At 44.9% G+C, this 18,891-nt stretch overlaps 1 pseudogene; it reads left to right on the forward strand.

Annotated features, from left to right (window-relative positions):
* The first annotated feature begins 3,073 nt into the window (after positions 1-3,073).
* Positions 3,074-6,810, forward strand: LOC147722389 (uncharacterized; annotated as a pseudogene).
* The last annotated feature ends 12,081 nt before the right edge of the window (positions 6,811-18,891 follow it).

Raw genomic sequence — 18,891 nt, forward strand, 5'->3', positions numbered from 1 at the left:
CTCTAATCATGCACCAGTCAAGGTCTTCCGCCCATTTGGTGACTCGGGGCGGCTGACTGGCTCCCCAGTGCTGCGCTATGTTTCGTTTAGCCACCAAATATGCCAAGGCCACCCACTGTTTCTGGTACGCATTTAGATCTGTAGGCTCCCACACATTCAGCAAACACCTCCGGGACTCCGGCCGCAGTCCACTCCCAAGGCTCCCCCATCTGATCGTGGACCTTTGTCCAATACAATTGTACCTTGACACAGTGCCAGAGAATATCCATTTGGATGCCGACCTCCCGGCATTTCCTCCTACATTCTCCGCTTACTGCTCTTCCCATTCATACCAAACGGGGTCCAGTTATATAGGACCTGTGGAGTATTTTCAGTTGCACCAATCGAAGCCGCATCTGGATGTCAACCACCCTGGGGGAGGAAACCGCTTCCGCCCAATCGTCGTCATCTAATTCTAACCCATTGTGTCCTGAGCCGCACCAGTGGGTTTTCCATATTATTAATCAATTTCCTATATATCAGGGAAATTTTTTTTTGAGGAAGAAGCCCATCCAGCACTCGGTCTTCCAGGGGCGACGACTCCGGGAGCACCGCTCCCCTGGGGACATGAGTAGTCAGGGCATTTCTCACCTGTCGATATCAGTAATATTCATTATCATGCAAACTATATAGTCTTTTGAGGGACTCAAAGGTGAGCATTGTATCTTTCCCCCATACATCTTTTATTTGAGCTATTCCAATAAGGTCCCATGTATCGAACCCCTTCGACTTCCACAGGCTACCCAGCTTCTTGGAGTTCAGGAGGGGAGTGGCCAGCGTCAATTTGCCGTCCCATCCCAGACCTCTATTAGCAGCGTGCCAGACCTGAATCGCATGCGCAGTTTGGCCAGTCAACGGAAACTTCCTAGGTCTGGAATACATAGCTCTCTCTATCACCCCACCCGGGGCTTGACCTCGATCCATGGCATAGCCTGGGTCTCCAGGGAGTCCATAAACAATATGGTTCACTGCGGCCAGTTGCAAGCCCCAATAGTACTTTTTCAGGTCTGGAATCCCGATTCCGCTGTCATACCACGCGAGTGTCAATTTACCGAACGCTATGCGCGCCCTACCATCCCACAGGAGCTGTCTCTGGAGAGCCTCTATCTCTCGGAAATACGCCACCGGGACTGGGTCCATTGAATTCTGCAAAACATACAAAAACCGAGGTAAAGCCATCATCTTGAAGAGCGTAGCTCTCCCAAGTAGGGAGAGCGGAAGGGTCTTCCAGCGCTCCACGTCTCTCTTAAACCTATTCAATGGGGAAGCCAAGTTATTGGCATATTGTAACTGCGGATCGAGCAAGATAAAGATACCTAAGTATTTGAATCCAACTGTCTCGACATGAATAGGGCACTCCTGCGGCACCCTCGGGGGTCGCCCACCAAAACATATAGCACCAACTTTGCCCAATTTATTTCCAGTCCAGAGTATCTGCCATAAATGGCCAACACATCTAGAAAATTGCTAAAGGAGTCTCTAGGGTGCGTGAGATACAGCAAGACATCATCCGCCTCAAGCAAAATCTTGTCCTCCCAGCCAGGCAACCATCGTAAACCCCGAATCGATCTGTCCCATCTGACCCAGGCTGCCAGGGGCTCCATCGCAAGTGCAAAAAGCAGAGGAGACAACAGACATCCCTGCTTTGTACCTCTACTTAAAGAAAAGTCTGCAGACTTGCAGTTATTGACCACCACCCTAGCTAGGGGCTTAGCATATAATAAGCAAACCCAACCAATAAACTCCTTAACAAGACCCAATTTTGCCAACACCGCAAATAAGTATTGCCACTCCACTCTATCAAAGGCCATCGTGGCGTCCAAAGATGCCAACACTGCCGGTTTGTGGATCCTCGAGGCACCACCAAGGACGCCATGCAGCCTATGCAAATTCCACGCAGTGCTACGACGAGGCATGAAACGGGATTGATCTGGGTGTATAAGGGATGAGATCACCTTAACCAGTCTAGTGGACAGGATTTTAACTAGGATTTTAGGCTCTGTGATATGGGTCCATAAGATGAGCATTGTGTCTTGGGTTTACCAGTCTTATGGATGAGAACAATGTTGGCCACACGCTGGTCATATGGAAGCTCACCCTTCTCCTTGCTTTCCAAAAACATGGCCTTGATGTGCGGGGCCAGTGTAGCAGCATTCAACTTGTATAATTCTATCGGTATCCCGTTTGGGCCAGTCGCTTTACCGGACTTTAAGTGTCTGATCGCTTGCTCAACGTCGTCGTCAGAAAACGCAGAGTCAAGATAGCTCCTGTCTTCCTCTGACAAACTCGGCATTGCGATATCCCTGATCATCTTGCTGTTGTCAGCCTCCGTAAATCTATTTCCGGTCATGTGGACTGTCTTATAGTAGTCCGAGAGCTCATCCGCCACCGCCTGGGGTTCTATGATCTTGCTTGACTGCCGCCCTTCCAGTTCGGGTGCTAGTCTGGACGCCCTCTCTCCATGTTCAAGCCATGCAATCAGTTTTCCGGCTTTGTCACCGCGTTCATAAATACGACTCTGGACGGTATTGTTATGGGCCACCGCTCTATCTCAGACGAGATCTTTATATTCTTCCTGTCTGAGTTTTAGGAAATGGAGCCCCTCAGGGGTGGGTGACCCCACCACCCTCCCCTCCAAGTGTATGACCTCTGTCTCCTTCCGTGCCACAGCTGCTTGCCGTTTCTTCTTCTTGCCTGACACTAAGGACAAGACCTCACATCTCACCACTGTTTTATATGCCTCCCAGAGGGATTGTGCCGAGTTGACAGAACCCACATTTTCTTGGAAATAACGGTCCGTGTGCCCAGTGTTGTGAATGTATACAAAAGATAGGTAAGCACGAAACGAGTGTTGAACTTACATGTCGCGGGTGGAGCAAATTTGCTCCAAGATTGAAAGGTTACGGCAGGTCAAAAAAAAAGTTTAAGACGCGTGGCGGCTCTTCCTAAAGTCAGGTTCTGAATTTAGGAAGAGACGCCACGCGTCTTAAACTTTTTTCATTCACAACATTCACAACATTGGGCACAATACACCATGAGCACAGAGAGCACGTTTGATACGCATGGAGTGAACTGTACTGCCTTTAAGTTTACCATGTTGGGCATTATTGTATTCAAGAGAATATATGTTTTGTTTAATTTACATAGCACATTCTCCCTGATGAAGGGCATACAATGCCCGAAATGCATTGGATATAATCAAAGGCCATGATGTCAATGGAACACTTATGAAATGCAAGATATGAAATGAAAACAATTTCAGCAAGACAGAATGATCATATATATTGAATACATCGAAAATTAAATCTTCAGAAGCAGGGGAATATTTTTTTATGAAAGGAATCCTTGACCAACATCAAGGAAAAATAGGTGTGCACCAGGGGATCCAACTAATGGCATATTAGAAGCACTTTCTTTGGAATCTGCAGTTTATAGCTCACAGAAATGAAACAGCCCAATCAGTATACTATTTCCCATATACAGACTGACATATGGCTGGCCAGGGCATTATATAATAATGACAACTCCTATCTAACCCTCCTGGCCCTCAATAATATAATACCATAACACTCAACAGTCTGCAACCAATTATACCTCATGCAGGGTTTATAACTCCTTTTTACTGCTTAATGCTCTTACCCTCACACAAGAACTTCCGGCTATGGCTCTTATCCATCACTCAGTCCTGTACAGCCCCTAAACCAGTCATCCACAAACTAAAGAGACAAGGAATACCTGAAGCAATCTGACTCTGAAAGCTGGCCATTCGGAGGACTGCACTTTAGCCCACCACAATATGCTACATACAATGAGTGTATTTTTACACCTCACAACAGCATTCAGATATGGGATGCTAGAAACAACACCCATCCCAGCAGATTTTCTACACCACTTCTCTTACCAAACGTGCCTCCTCAGAACCATCAACTGTAAACAAAATATCAGATTGGACAACCCAGTACAAAAACCATATGAATAGACTATGATCATATGAAATACCACAAAAAGACCTGCACATTTGTTCAATGCTATAGCATACCAGAAAACCATGAAGTGTTGATTTGTCTCTCACACCTTCACAACATTGCAAGTCGCTATTCCTCCTAACATAATATCCACACCTCAGTGGTCATCATACACAACATGGAAACACATTTCACATAAGATCAAATACAACATATTGCTAGCTGCCATGAGTTATCTCCCTGCATGCACCCCAGGCCTACACCATCCCCTCACCACCATCTCAATGATGTAAGCACACTAATGTGGATTGTGGTTTTCCTTGTCCTCTGCTTTGGTGCTGCAATTAAACGAGGTTCGGAGCTGCATGTGTCAGCATGATTGAGAAAGATTAGGGGCCTCATTTATGAGAAATGACGCATCTCTGCGTGAAAGCAGCGATGCGTCACTTCTCAGTGCACACTCCTTGCGACATGATTGATGTGTCATATTTATAATATGACGTAATATGTTGCAAGGAGTTACAGATACGTCAGTATTTCTGACGTATCTGTAAGCGCAAAAGTGACACATTGCTGGAGTGTTTCACAAAAGTGACGCAACTCCAGCAATGCCTCCTTTCACATGGGGCAAGCCCCATGTGAAAGGGCCTGCGTCAGTCTTACGCCTGCCATGAGGTAGGCGTAAGATATTGGCGCATTTGCGTTCTAGAAGTGGCGCAGTGAAATCTCATAGATTTCACTGAGTCACTTCCAGGATCCTTTCTTGCGTCAATACGCCCCCTTGCATTCATTATACCTGGCGCAGGTATAATGTGGCACAGGGGGTTTACAGAGTGACGCATCTACCTAGATGCGTCACTTTGTAAATATGGCGCAACAAGGTGCATCTTTTTTGCCACTGGGGCGTCACAAAAACTGACGCACCGGCGCCGTAAAAGTGATGCACAGCCTCATAAATGAGGTCCTGAGTTGGGTCTGAAATGCACCATATGACTACCTCTTCCAGGCCTTTCAAAATTATAGGGCTTTATAGAAGTAATTCTATTCCACTCTGGGCAGGATGTGTGGGAGTCAGTGGTAGGTGGGCCAGACCAGTGAGTGAGGGAAAAGTAAGCACCTGATTTTTTTTATTTTCTTCATTGAATACAGTATGCATCTACATCTCAAATTTGATGGGTATTTTACAGTGTACTTTCAGAAAAAAAACTCAGGGCTCAATTCACAGAAGTAATCTCAGATGAAAGTCAAACTTTACGACTTTTGGTATTCACAAAGGGCATTTACGAGTAGTAAAGTTAGCCTTTAGTCTAATTTAGACCAAAAGTCTAACTTTACTACTACTAAAGTTAGTAGTAGTAAAGTTAGACTTTTGGTCTAAGTTAGACTTTTGATCTAAACTTAGAGCCAAAGTCTAACTTTAATACTCGTAAATGCCCTTTGTGAATACCGAAAGTTGTAAAGTCAGACTTTCGTCTCAGTCTCAGATAACTTCTGTGAATTGGGCCTATTGTCTTATTATGAGTCAGGTGTAGGTGCTGCAAAAGCAACATTCACATCTGATTGTGAGGCATATTCAGATGCAACTTCTACTACCCAGGCATACTCCTTGACAGAGCCACCCAGGAAAAAAGCAAAAATGTATGTTGTGAAGTACAGAACAGAATGGGAACTTACACACCATAGCATCCGGAAGTCTTCAGAAGATGTGTAAAAGGCCAAGTGCAGCCTGTGTAATAAAGACTTTGCCATTGTCCACGGAGTAGCGAGGGATATAAAAATGCATTAGGCAGGAGCACAACATAAGAAAAATGCCTCAGGCAGGGCAAAGATGGCAAGACTTTCATCATACCTGCAACCAAGCTTCCAGCCTGAAGTGGCCAAACTAAATCATCGTTTGCTTCATCATAATGAGGCATAGGTTGAATTTAAATCAGGTGTACCTTTCTAAGACTTGCCCATTGATTATGCGAGCCATCTTGCAGTTTCTATTACTCTCTTTAAATGTGCAGCAATGTTTACCAAGTCAGGCTGACCTTAACCCCTTTGGAGCCGCGCACATTTTCCCGCTGTGTGGGAGAATTAATGAGCGGAGGGGTTTGGACAGCCCCCGGCCGTCGGATGGCCGGGGGCCGTCCTGAGCACCGAAGGGGTTAATATGCTTTTCTCAATCTGTTTATATCAAGACGACTTTATAATGGCTCTGGGTTAGCAGCTGACACTGTAATTTAAACTTGCAGCTCTAAGCCCCATTGTGTCCACTATTTTCTTCACCACTGGAGACTTTCTTTGCATGTTGATAATCCCTTTGTGTAGTCTTTTTTTATTTTATGTCACAGCTGCCAAGGTGACTCAGGTGTACCATGCTGTGAAGCATCACATCTCCTACCGCTAACTGGATTGTGGCTTCAAGTTATCCAAAGTAATTTATCCTGACTTATCATTTGTAATGAAAGCATTTTGTGGTTGCAGAAAGGCATCAACTATCACAAAGAATGTGCTTGCACCTCTATTGTTGCAGCAAGCATCTGAAGACTTAAAAGGGGATGAAGCTGAAACTGCTACAGTAATTGAACAGCAGATTACAACAAAATTAAAAGAGCATGGGTTGAAATTGGAGGACGTCACTGATACTGTAGAGACAACCTGTGTCAATTATGGACGACATCATTCTGTATTTCACCTTTTGAAAGGAGCAAATGAAGACATTCTGCCTGCAAACTGCCCTGCCCACAACCTACACATTTGTGCTAAACAAGTCAATAATGGACTTTCGATGGATGTGGAATACTATATACTAAAAGCTTAAAGCCATTTCTCTTTTTCAGCTAAGGGAACAGCAGAGTTGAGAGAATTCTTTTACTTTCTGGACCTAGAGTGGCAGCCTTTGTTGCAGCATGTCCTAACACAGTGGCTCACTTTGTTACCAGCCATCAAAAGACTGCTGAAGGGCTGGGCAGCACTGAAATCCTACTTGCTATCCCTTGGGCAAGAAAAAACACCCAGAACAATATGGGATTTTCTAGGATTGGAAAGTGGGGAAGCCAACATGTTACAAGGCGAAGCTCACCTTTTTTTAGTTCACGAAATTTTGATAATTTTCAACGCATTTATTCTGCAGCTTGAGAAGAATCAACTGAGTGCCCCAGAGGTACCAGGTATCTTCAGGATATGGCAGAACAACTTAAAGGACAGAGTGAAAAAGCAGTTCTTTTGTTTCCAAATGCACAATTATTTAATGTCCCATGATTCATAGTTGATCAAAAGCATGCAAAGAGATTTTTTTTGGAGCACTTCTTAAAGTATTTAGAAAAATGTTTAGATTTTTCAGAGCATCACTATTTGTCTGCATTAGAACCATGCTGCTTAAGTGAAACTCTCACTTTTCAGCAGTACTGCAAAGGTGCTGATGCAGTTAACTTGACCCTTCATCTGTAACTGCAGTACTTATTTAACAGACAGTGTAGTTGCTCCTGCTTTGCAGGTACCAACTTGCCATATGCGCAGAAATGCCTAAGGTCCAGATGTATGAAGAGTCAACAAAGAAAGGGGGGACCGGGAGCTCGTTACGGTCCAGTGTCCGTGCTCCTCAAGTGCTATCTAAATCAAAGGGGACACTGTTCCAAGTTTTGGGTGCATGATGTAACCCAAACTGAAAGAGGAGATAAAGACTAGAATAGAAAGGAGGTAGAAATAAAAAGGTTTTGAAGAAACGCTACTGATCACTATGACTTACATGTCGACCTTGTGTTTAGTCACACTGGCGCATTATGCCTTATTGTGACTCACTAATCTTTTGGTTTTTTAACCTATCAGGGGTACCACAAAAATAAATATTCCTCCAGTGGAAACCCCTAGGTAACTTTAACCCAAACCTGCATGCACCTCAATACCACTTTTCCACTGGATCCCTTCTCGCTCCCCCCCACACATCCGCATTCACCAAATGGCTTTTATCTTCAAAAGATCTCCGTAAAAGAGACCATTCGGGGGCCCATTGGGCATTGCAGCACAGGCCCGACGAGGGGCTAAAAAAGCATGACATCCTTCGGGGTGTATGAGGGCCACTAAGAGGCAAGACTTGGCCCTCCCCTTCGGGATTGGATCTTTGATACTGGGGATGAACCTCTGCCTTTCTCTCTTCTTTCACCCCCTTTTTTCTACCTCCTTTCTATTCTAGTCTTTATCTCCTCTTTCAGTTTGGGTTACATCCCGCACCCAAAACCTGGAACAGTGTCTCCTATGATTTAGCCAGATGTATGAAGACCATGTTTTGCGATTTCCTAATCGCAAAACTGCATGCATGAAAGTGTGTTGCACACTTTCTGCACTTCTTAGGGGATCGCCAATGACCTACCTCACGAATAATAATGAGGTAGGTCGGAATTTGCGACCCCCTAGGAATCACAAAGATCACGGGATCAACAGACCACCATGTCTGTGATTGCTTTTAAATAAAAGGAATCTTTGTGTTTTTCTAAAGCAGCCCGTTTTCCTTGAAGGAAAATGGGATGCTTTACAAAAATAACCACTGCGCTTAAAAAATGCTTTTACAAACATTCACAAAGGGGAAGGGGTCCCTAGGGGGCCACTTCCCATTTGTGAATGGGTTATGATCTACTTGAAGTAGGTGGTAAAATGCTAATGTTTCGCACCGCATTTCGGTCACAATACACTCACACATAATGATTCAGTATTAGGAAGGGACGCCTAAACTCTCCCCTTCTTAATACCGAATCACAAACCCATTTTGCAATTCGGTAACAGGTTACCAAATCGCAAAATAGGGTTTGCTACATCAGAAAAGCATTTTTGGCTTTCGCAAATGGGCCAATTCTGTGAATCAGCCCGTTTGCAAACGCAAAAAGGCTTGATACATCTGCCCCTAAATGTTTTGTCAAAGTTGCCTTGAAATGTTCACCTGGACAGACACATGAAGTAGGTATGATGATGAGCTTGTTTAGGCGGAATTGCAGATGCAGGTGCTTGGTGTGCTGTATTACTATTTTACCTAATATAAACTTATTTTGAAGTGTACTTCCGTTCGTTATCTACTTATTCATATAGTATTAGGCAACCTCCTCTGTTGTGTCTGTAAAATGTAATGTTTGTCCTGAATTTTAACCTTCTGTCCTGAATTTCTGTCCTGAAATACGACCCTTTCTCCTGAATTTTTACACTCCCCTTCCTGATTTTGCATGCATGCCAATTTTTTACTATACATGTGTGGAGGGGTGGAGAAGGAGACAGGGAGACCGAGAGCAGTTGGAGCAATAAGGTGATTTTTTATTTGAGGCCTTTACATCATATAAGAAACAAAAGAATCCGATTTTCGGTATAAGAATCTTTGCTCTCTTACATCAGAGAGTAGGATATGGGTAGAAGAGGTTCAGGTCTTCAGAACAGCACTGGATGGCTCTCCAGTATGTAGCAGTGAGGGGAGAAAACACAAGAAAGGCCTGATAAGGGAGTTGTTTTCTTATGACTACATCACACAACAGGGAAAAGTAGTGAGTGAATGAACACCGGGACAGTCACCGTGAGGCATGCCACTAGGTTCTACCCAGGAAGGACTACGTGCTGCTTGAGGTTGGTTCTATTTGGGCTGGCCACCCCTCTCTCCTGCCTTCCCCTTCTCCCAGACGGCCCGAGATGGGCCCGTACCTTTTGGAGCCACGACCCTCCTGGGTCGAGGCTGTCTTTCACGTGTTGCCGAAAAGGGTCTGGCTCCCCCTTTTCCTCGTCCTCGAAGGCGTCTTGTTGTTCTGCTGGGTATCCGTTTCTGTCGCGACGGCAGCTCCCGGTCTTCCGAATCCTGGCGTCACAAAGAAGGTCTCCGCTTCTCTCTTCGTCTTCCATGCTATCGGCTCTCCAGGCATTCGATTCCGCAGTGAGAAAGCCAGTCTTCCATGTCCGCCTCCTTGAAGGGGCGGGAATAAGCTGACCAAGGCACGTGAACGGCTTCAGGAGTCAAGGGAAACGCAGATTTAAAAGACCAATGCACCTCGGCTGATACGGCGGGAGGCTGACAACAAAGAAGGGGACAAGGTGACAAGTAAGGGGGCATTGGGTCAGCCAAAGTAGTGGAGGAGGAGGAGTCCGCTGGCAACCCTTCACCACACACACCCACCCCAGCCTGTTCACGATCGGGGAACAGGGTGTGCCGAGTTAGGAAATCCGCAATACCATTATCAGAACCCCTGCGGTGGCGAACCTCAAAAGAATAGGGCTGCAGGGCCAGGAACCAACAAATGACCCGTTGGTTATTCCCCTTATTCCGACTCATCCAAAGAAGTGGGGCATGATCCATATACAAGAAGAAATGGCAACCCTCAAGGTAGTATTTCAATTTGTCTATCGCCCACTTGATAGCAATGCACTCTTTTTCTATAATGGGATAACCCTGCTCCCTTGGATACAGCTTCCACTTAGGAAAAGGATGGGATGTTCAAGTCCCTCAGAGGACATCTGGGAAAGAACAGCCCCTAACCTGTGTTCGGAAGCATCTGTTTGAAGTAAAAAGAGTTTGGAGAAGTTGGGTGATCGGAGAATGGGACCTGACGTGATAGCTTTTTTCAGAAGCTGGAAGGCTTGAAGGGCAGTGGGTGGTGGGGAGAGGATGTCCTTGTGTTTCACGCTTTTCCTAAGGAGATCAGTAAGAGAGGAGGACAGTTCTGATTATTGAGGTGTGAAACGACTATAGTACCTCAGGAGGCCCAGGAAAGCTCTGACTTCCTTCTTGGTGGTGGGCAAAGGGGCTTGAGATATTGCTTTTACCTTTTCCTCCTGGGGTTCAATATAACCGTTTCCTAGGAGATACCCCAAATACTTCACTTTTTGAAAACCTGCTTTTGATTTTTTTGCATTGATATGCAACCCAGCCTCCTGAAGGGCTTGCAGTACCAACTGACAATGGTGAAGATGGGATTCCCATGTGGCGCGGTAGATGACAATGTCATCTAAGTATGCCGATGAATAGGCCTGATGATCTGATAACACTGTACTCATAAGGTGCTGGAAAGTAGCAGGTGCCACATGGAGTCCAAACGGTAAGACAGTGAACTCAAACAGGCCAGATGGTGTTGCAAAAGCCATTTTTTCTTGATCCTGGGGTCTTGGGGGCACCTGCCGTACCCTATTGTGAGATCAAGGGTTGTGATGTACTGTGCATCTCCCAACTGCTCAATTAATTCATCCACCCTTGGAAGAGGGCATGAATCACACTTAGAGATGGCGTTGATAGCCCTAAAATCAATGCAAAATTCGGACAGATCCATCCGGTTTTGGGACCAAAACGATCGGTGAGGACCAATCACTTTGGGATGGTCGGATTACTCCTAGGGCAAGCATGTTTCTGATCACTCTTTCTATGCCCTCTCTCCTAGCAGCTGGGATTCAATAGAGTTTCTGTTTGACGACTCTCCCGGGTTGGGTGGGAATCGTATGTTCAGCCATGGTAGTATCGCCCGGAATATCAGAGAATAAGGAGGCATACTAAGATAGCGTATTTTGTAAGGATGTCTTCTGTTTTTCTGTTAGTTCTTGATTGACAATGAGATGAGGTAAAGTGCTCGCCCTTACGGGGTCAATCACGTGAAGGTCTTTTGGAAGAGGACCCAGCCACTTTTTCAACAGTTTGATGTGGTACAACTGGGCTCCGCTTGGGTGTAACCTAATTTTGATATGATGTAAGGCCAACTTTCTGTACTATCTGGAAAGGACCTTGCCACCCCGACCTGATGTTCCTGATACTAGAGGGTGTGAGAACCAAAACCCAGTCTCCCACTGTCAAGTGTTGCCATTTTTTTCCCTTGTTGTAAAACACTTGCTGTTTGGTCTGTGCTTTCTCTATGTTCTCATCAGCACACTCCCTCAGTTTCTGTAATCGTGTCTGTAATTCTAGGGTATAGTATAGGAAGGACTTGTTTTCTTCCCCCTTCTCTTGTTCCCAATATTCTTTAGTGATCTCCAATAAACTTTGGGGTTCCCTACCATAGAGGAGTTGAAAAGGGGAACAGCCTAGGCTGGATTGTGTCTGGCTCCGAAACACATATTAGGCTAATAGGAGAAGCTTGTCCCAGTCCCTTCCTTTCACACTCAATAGTTTTTTTAGGGTTAGTTTTAAGGTAGCATTATAGCGCTCAAACAGACCATCAGTCTGGGGATGATATATAGATGTTTTGATGTGGGATATGTCAGGGGATTTACACACCTCTCATTATTTTAGAAACGAAAGGAGTCCCTTGATCGGTGAGGATCTCTCGTGGCAATCCGACTCGGGAAAACAGTTCCAGGAGTCGGTCGCTGATGTTCTGACTTGTAGGGACACGTAGGGGAAAGGCCTCTGGATAGCGTGAAGCCTAATCCACGATTACTAGCGCATACAGGTTACCTTTTTTTGATTGAGGTAGAGGGCCAAAAAGATCCATACCCACTCTCTCGAATGGAGTACCAATGATAGGGAGAGGTTGTAGTGGGACTGGTGGGGGATTATAAGGGTTTCTCCTCTGGCAGACTTCACACTCGTGACATGGGTGAATATACCGGGCCAATAGAAGTGGTGTAGTATCATTTCAATGTTTTTTTAGCACCTCTATGACCTGCCAGTAGGTGTGAATGTGCAAAGAAAAGGATCTGCTCCCTAAAGGCCTGGGGAACTACGAGTTGTGGGGTATCACCTTCTTTTGTGACCCTGTACAGAAGCTCCTTTTCTAAGCGGAATGAAGGGTAAACCATTCTCTGTGTCAAGGAGTTCTGTCGTGCATGATCCCACACGGACTGCAGTGTAGGAGCATTGCACTCGTTGTGGTAGAATCTTTTATCAGACAGCCAGGGAGCTTGAGTAAGAAGAGAGGGCTTAGAGAGAGCTCTAGGTCCTGTAAATTGAAGAGTGTTTCTGAAGAGTGCTACAAACGAAGGATTATCCTGACCTAATATCAGTTCCTCAGGAAGGGAAGGGAGGACCCCAAGCTTGGCTCTCAGAACTACCCCACCCGGGAGGGAAGTAGGTAAGGTGACAAGGGGGTAAAGTTTTATATCTCCATGTACACAATGGATGGGTATTTCACAATTGGTTGGAGGAAATGGGAAGGGTACCAGGGATTGACGAATCACAGACTGTTTACAGCCAGAATCTAATGAGGCTTTGACCGCGATCCCACCTACAAGGACACTTACATAAAAACTTGATCCCATTTCTTCAGTGTATAGGATAGATTAGGGAATTCCGAGAGTTTGTTCTTGTGGCAATTCCTGGCAATATAACCCCAGTCCCCGCACATGAAACACTTAGGGCCTCTAATGGTTATGGGGTCTGGACGGTACTGTCGGGACTTCAGGGGTTCTGTAATGAGTTTCGCCGGTTTCTGCTCTGGTTTGCTGGCAGCAGGAGTAGGGCATGATGATTTTTCAGTATCCCAGGACAGAGGGCGGGCCTATGCCTGTTAGAAGGACGTTACCATGTCAAAAGCTTGTTTGGCGTTTAGGTGGGTGTGCTGTTTTAACCAGCATTGTATGGTGTATGGTAGGGCCTCGATGTAATGTTCTAGATAGATAAGGGATATGATTTCTTCCCTTGTGTTGGTTTGGGGCCTTAACCATTTATCTGCAGCTGCTTTGAGCTTAAAACAAAGAGTCTTTGGATTGTCAGTAGCCGTTCCACATTCTTTTCAAATTCTAACCCTATATGCTTTGGCGTCCATGCCAAGATGGTCCAGAATTATCCCCTTTATTTTTGGGTATGGTGTGTGGCCGTTGGTATTTGCCACCTGGTAGGCGGCCTGTGTTTCTCCGGTGAGGAGAGGTGCCAAAAAGAAAGGCCAATTGGACTCTGGCCATCCTGAGGCCCGGGCCGCTCTTTCAAACCAACATTTTAAAAAAATGCGTTGGGATCTTCTCCTGCACTATACTTTTGTAGACAGACGTTGGGACCTGTCCCGGAGCGGTTTTGAAGTTGCCTGGTCAGTTATAGACAGTCGTCCGCCACTTTTTGTAATCGTTCAGCCTGGTTTGTCATAGTATCCTTAAACAGCTCCCTGTCTGCATGGGTGATTGTCATTTGCTTTTCAACGGCCCATTCCAGCTTCTCCTGGCCACGTATAGGTTTTTGTATGAGGTTTTCCATTTTTTACTGTGGTAGGCACACAATAGATCCCACTTCTGACACCAGGTGTGGAGGGGTGGAGAAGGAGACAGGGAGACCAAGAGCAGTTGGAGCAATAAGGTGATTTTTTATTTGAGGCATTTACATCATATAAGAAACAAAAGAATCCGATTTTTGGTAAAAGAATCTTCGCTCTCTTACATCAGAGAGTAGGATATGGGTGGAAGAGGCTCCGGTCTTCAGAACAGCAATGGATAGCTCTCCAGTATGTAGCAGTGAGGGGAGAAAACACAAGAGAGGCCTGGTAAGGGAGGTGTTTTCTTATGACTATATCACACAACAGGGAAAAGGAGTGAGGGAATGAACACCCGGACCATCACCATGAGGCTCACCACTAGGTTCTACCAAGGAAGGACTACGCACTGCTTGAGGTTGGTTCTATTCCGGAAGGCCACCCCTCTCTTCCGCCTTCCCCTTCTCCCAGACAGCCTCGAGATGGCCCCATACCTTTTGGAGCCACGACCCTCCTGGGCTGTGGCTGTGTTTCACGTGTTGCCGAAAAGGGTCTGGCTCTCCCTTTTCCTCTGTCCTCGAAGGCGTCTTGTTGTTCTGCTGGGTATCCATGGTGGCTCCTGGTCTTCCGAATCCTGGCATCATGAAGAAGGTCTCCGCTTCTCTCTTCGTCTTCCACGCTATCGGCTCCCCAGGCATTCGAGTCCTCGGTGAGAACGTCCAGTCTTCCGTGTCCGCCTCCTTGACGGGGCGGGGATAAGCTGACCAGGCACGTGATCGGCTTCAGGAGTCGAGGGAAACGCAGATTTAAAGGGCCAATGCACCTCAGCTGATACGGCGGGAGGCTGAAAACAAAGAAGGGGACAAGGTGACAAGTAAGGGGTGCATTGGGTCAGCTAAAGAAGTGGAGGAGGAGGAGTCCGCCAGCAACCCTTCGCACAACATGGGAGTAAAATGGTTAAAGTATATCCACATTTAATACCATCAGCAGTAAAAGCAATAGCATTAACACTGATGTTCATTTACAAATTCTAATAAGAAAGTGTTCAAACTTCTAAATGAGATTTTATTAAATTGTCATTACACTTCTTTTAAGTATGTTACAAATTGCATTACATGCATATGCACTCCAATTAGCAACTATTGCAAACAACATGTTAGTATGTTATGGTGTTTTTATTTATATAGTGCACTGTCACCCAAAGGGTTTCTAGGGGCTAAAATGTTGCAGAGATAGACAATGCACTGTTATAAATAAGAACAAAAAAGGCTACATTATGATGAGTAAAAATGTGGTGTTTCAAGTGCTAGTCTGAACTGTAGATGGCTAGTGATAGTTGAATGTGCTGTAGGAGAGTACACCAAACCTGAGGGCTTAAATAGAAATGACCTGCTGCCAAAACGAGTTCTGTCAAAGTGCAGAGTATTTATTAAAAGTGTGCAAGGAGGCAAAAAAGATCTAGCTGGAGCATAGTTAGCAAGCTATCAGGTGATGGATTCTGTGATCTTCCCCTACATCAAGCGATGAACAATACATTAGGGGCCAGATATATCATTTACTCATGCAGCAAAATACAGCTGCTACAAATGCTGTGCTACACTATGTGAAAAGGAGAGAGCAGGTGATGAGCACCCTATGTACAGAAATATGCCACTCGCCTCCCCTTTCCCTAACGCCAGCACTGAAATCAGCTGCTGTGTGCCACGGAGACCTTTGCCCCATTGTGCAAGTGTGACTCAGTGAGTCTAGCAGAGGTTTTGTACTGGTAGGATAGCTTTCCAATACATAATACTATGGGGCATATTTACAAACCAAATCTCCACAGGAAAGTCCCTTTTAATGATGTTCCTGTGCGATAAACCGTTCGCCTTATTTACATGGCGGCATTAAGCCACTTAACGTGACTTAACGTAGTCGTGTAAATAAGGCCCCCTTTCACGCTACACTTAGCATCAAAGGGTCTTGCAATGGGCGTTTTTTTACTGGGGGTTCCACTGCAAAACCCATTGATTTTGACCCTGGCCCCTATTTACAAGGGAGGCGTAAATAGGAGGTAGTGCCAAAATCAAGACTAGGGAAAACCTGCTCCTAACATGGTAAAACGAGGAGAAAGCCTTTATTTTTCCTCATTTTTGCTGGCTCTATGTGTGCTACATTGTGCAGCACACATAGAAACAGCATATTGCCATGAATGATAGTTTATGTGCAGGAAGGTGTCCCTTAGTGCACATAAACAATCATTTTAAAAATGACCATTTGGAACTTCTATGTGTTCTGCACAATGCAGCACACATAGCAGTTACAAATCGCCATTTTTAATTGTTTAATATGTGCAGGAAGGAATACCTTCCTGCACATAAACAATCATTTGCTCAACACAGGCACCTTAAGGCAGCTGCAGGGAGAAATGCAGGGGTGCACCGTATTATTGTATATACGGTGGATCCCTGCATTTCTAAAGTGACAGCAATTTTGGAGCTAACCCGCGGAAGTCTGACACTTTGTTATTTACTTATTTTATTTATTGAGGCCCCGTTGTAGGTGGCTAAATACCAGTTGATAACGCCGAAATTCAGAGAATTTCAGCGTTACCGACCGGTATTTAGCCATGTGCGATGTAGGTGACTTTAAACCTACATGCAAAAATAAGGAATCACAAAACAGCGATTCCTTAGTTTGCTCTTGCATTTAAGGAATTGGAAATACTGATTCCTTAAATGCAATGTAAGTAGCACTAAAAACAGTGCACCTCAGCCTTAAGGAATCGCTATAAGTAGAGATTTCCTTACAAAAAGCACATTTTTGGGGGGGGTTTTATGTGCCATGTGGCACACATCCGTGCCCTTAGGGCATGTATGTGCACCACATGTGCACGCATACACATTTCAGGGGTGCAACAGGGTGTCCTTTGGACACCCTGGCACCCTTGAAATACCTCCCTCTATTAACGATTGGGTAATGCCCTTTGTGAATACCGAAAGTAGTAACATTAGGATTTTGTCTCAGTTAAACTTAAGGTTTGGTCTTAAGAAGATTACTTTTGTGAATCGGGCCCATAGTTTTCTGACACTAAGCCCTGTCTAATTATTTGGTAAATAAGGCTTAGCATCCGGAAACTTGGTTGGTTGAATGGGAAAGAACTTGCAAAACCTATAGTACTCCCTTTGACGCTAAGTAATGCAAAGCAGAGCTATGCGCTACTTTGTGTTACTTTCATGTTATTTCCTCTACTAAATAAGTTTAGAGCTAGAAAGTAAATCTGAAAAAATATTATGGGCTGATTTGTGTCATTTTTGTGAGCAAACCTGGTGTAAAATCTTAGTAATTCTGCCCCATGGCGTTGAAAATCACATGATTGTGAATGGATAAGCGAGTGTACCTGGGTATAATAGGGGAGGTGTGGAACTTGGGCTGGCTGCCATTCTTCCTGCCTGATCCAGAATGACCTGAGTGTGATACAAAGAAACTCCTTCATGAACCATATAAACTATTAAAATAATATAAGCAAGCTCTTATACTAGCTTGTATACAGGAGTCCAGAGGAGGCAGCAGAGGTAGGATGTGAAATCAACGACAAAATTGATGGGTCCAGCAAGAGACCATGGCAGAGACTTGCAGTCCTTTTACAACTGCATATCAAGCTTTACTCCCAAAGTTTTTACATTGGGTGTAATTGAGGGTCATGGACCCAAATCTGAAAACCAAAATAAGAGTTGGTTAGAAGGATGATTACTCCAGGAATTATGATTCCGGTCTTCTCTGTGTTTAGTTTTGGACAATGAGCCGTAGTCCAATTATGTATTTTCACAATGCAGTTTTATAAGGAAGAAATGTCTTTGGGTAAATGTTTAATCTAATTACAAGTTGGGTATCATCAGCATATATGTATATAGGCTATTCCCTAAACAATGTACAATAGAGGCCAAGGATTACATGTAGAAATAGGAGATGATGGGATAGTACATATCCTTGGTGTACACAACTGGTAAATTTAGCAATAGACGATCAAAACTTCTTAAGAGAAACTTGATACATGTCCTTTGGAAAATACATAATCCAGTCGAGAACAGTGTCTTGGATACTGGTGGCGGAGCGTTGATTGATGCTGATGAGGATTCAATTAAGGGTGAGAGTGAAATCCGTTACGCCCGCGGATTTTGCGGATTTTGGGGAAATCCGCAATCCGCGTATTTTGCGGATTTCCCGCAAAATCCGCAAAAAAAAATCCGCGGACTTAACGGGTTCAAAAGTTGAACCCACACTCATTTAACTATTTTACAATGGCGCCAGCAAGCTGCCAGCGCCGTTGTAAAATAGTTACAAAGTTAGCTTGCACAGGAACCACTAGATAAAACGAAGCAGGTGCTTCCTGTGCAAGCTAGCTTTGTAACTATTTTACAACAGCACTGGCAGCTTGCTGGCGCCATTGTAAAATAGTTACAGGGCAGCACAGCCTTACAGGTCACTCAAGGGACCCCTGCGCCCTTCAGGGCGATTGCATAGTAACACACACATGGTCGCTCGAACTAGTTGATGCTCAAATTCAGTGACTCATTCATTAGCCCAAAAACAATCATGAGCGTCTTCGAGGCTGGACAGGTGTGCCTCTTCCCAAATGTACCGTGGAAAATCAGCTGTCGAACTAGTTGATGCTCATATTCAATGACTCATTCATTAGCCCAAAAACAATCATGAGCGTCTTCGAGGCTGGACAGGTGTGCCTCTTCCCAAATCTACCGTGGAAAATCAGCTGTGATGCTGGGTAGAGGCCTTTG

The sequence above is a fragment of the Lissotriton vulgaris genome, chromosome 4_1, assembly GCF_964263255.1.
Source record: "Lissotriton vulgaris chromosome 4_1, aLisVul1.2, whole genome shotgun sequence".
In the NCBI taxonomy this organism is placed as follows: Eukaryota; Metazoa; Chordata; class Amphibia; order Caudata; family Salamandridae; genus Lissotriton; species Lissotriton vulgaris.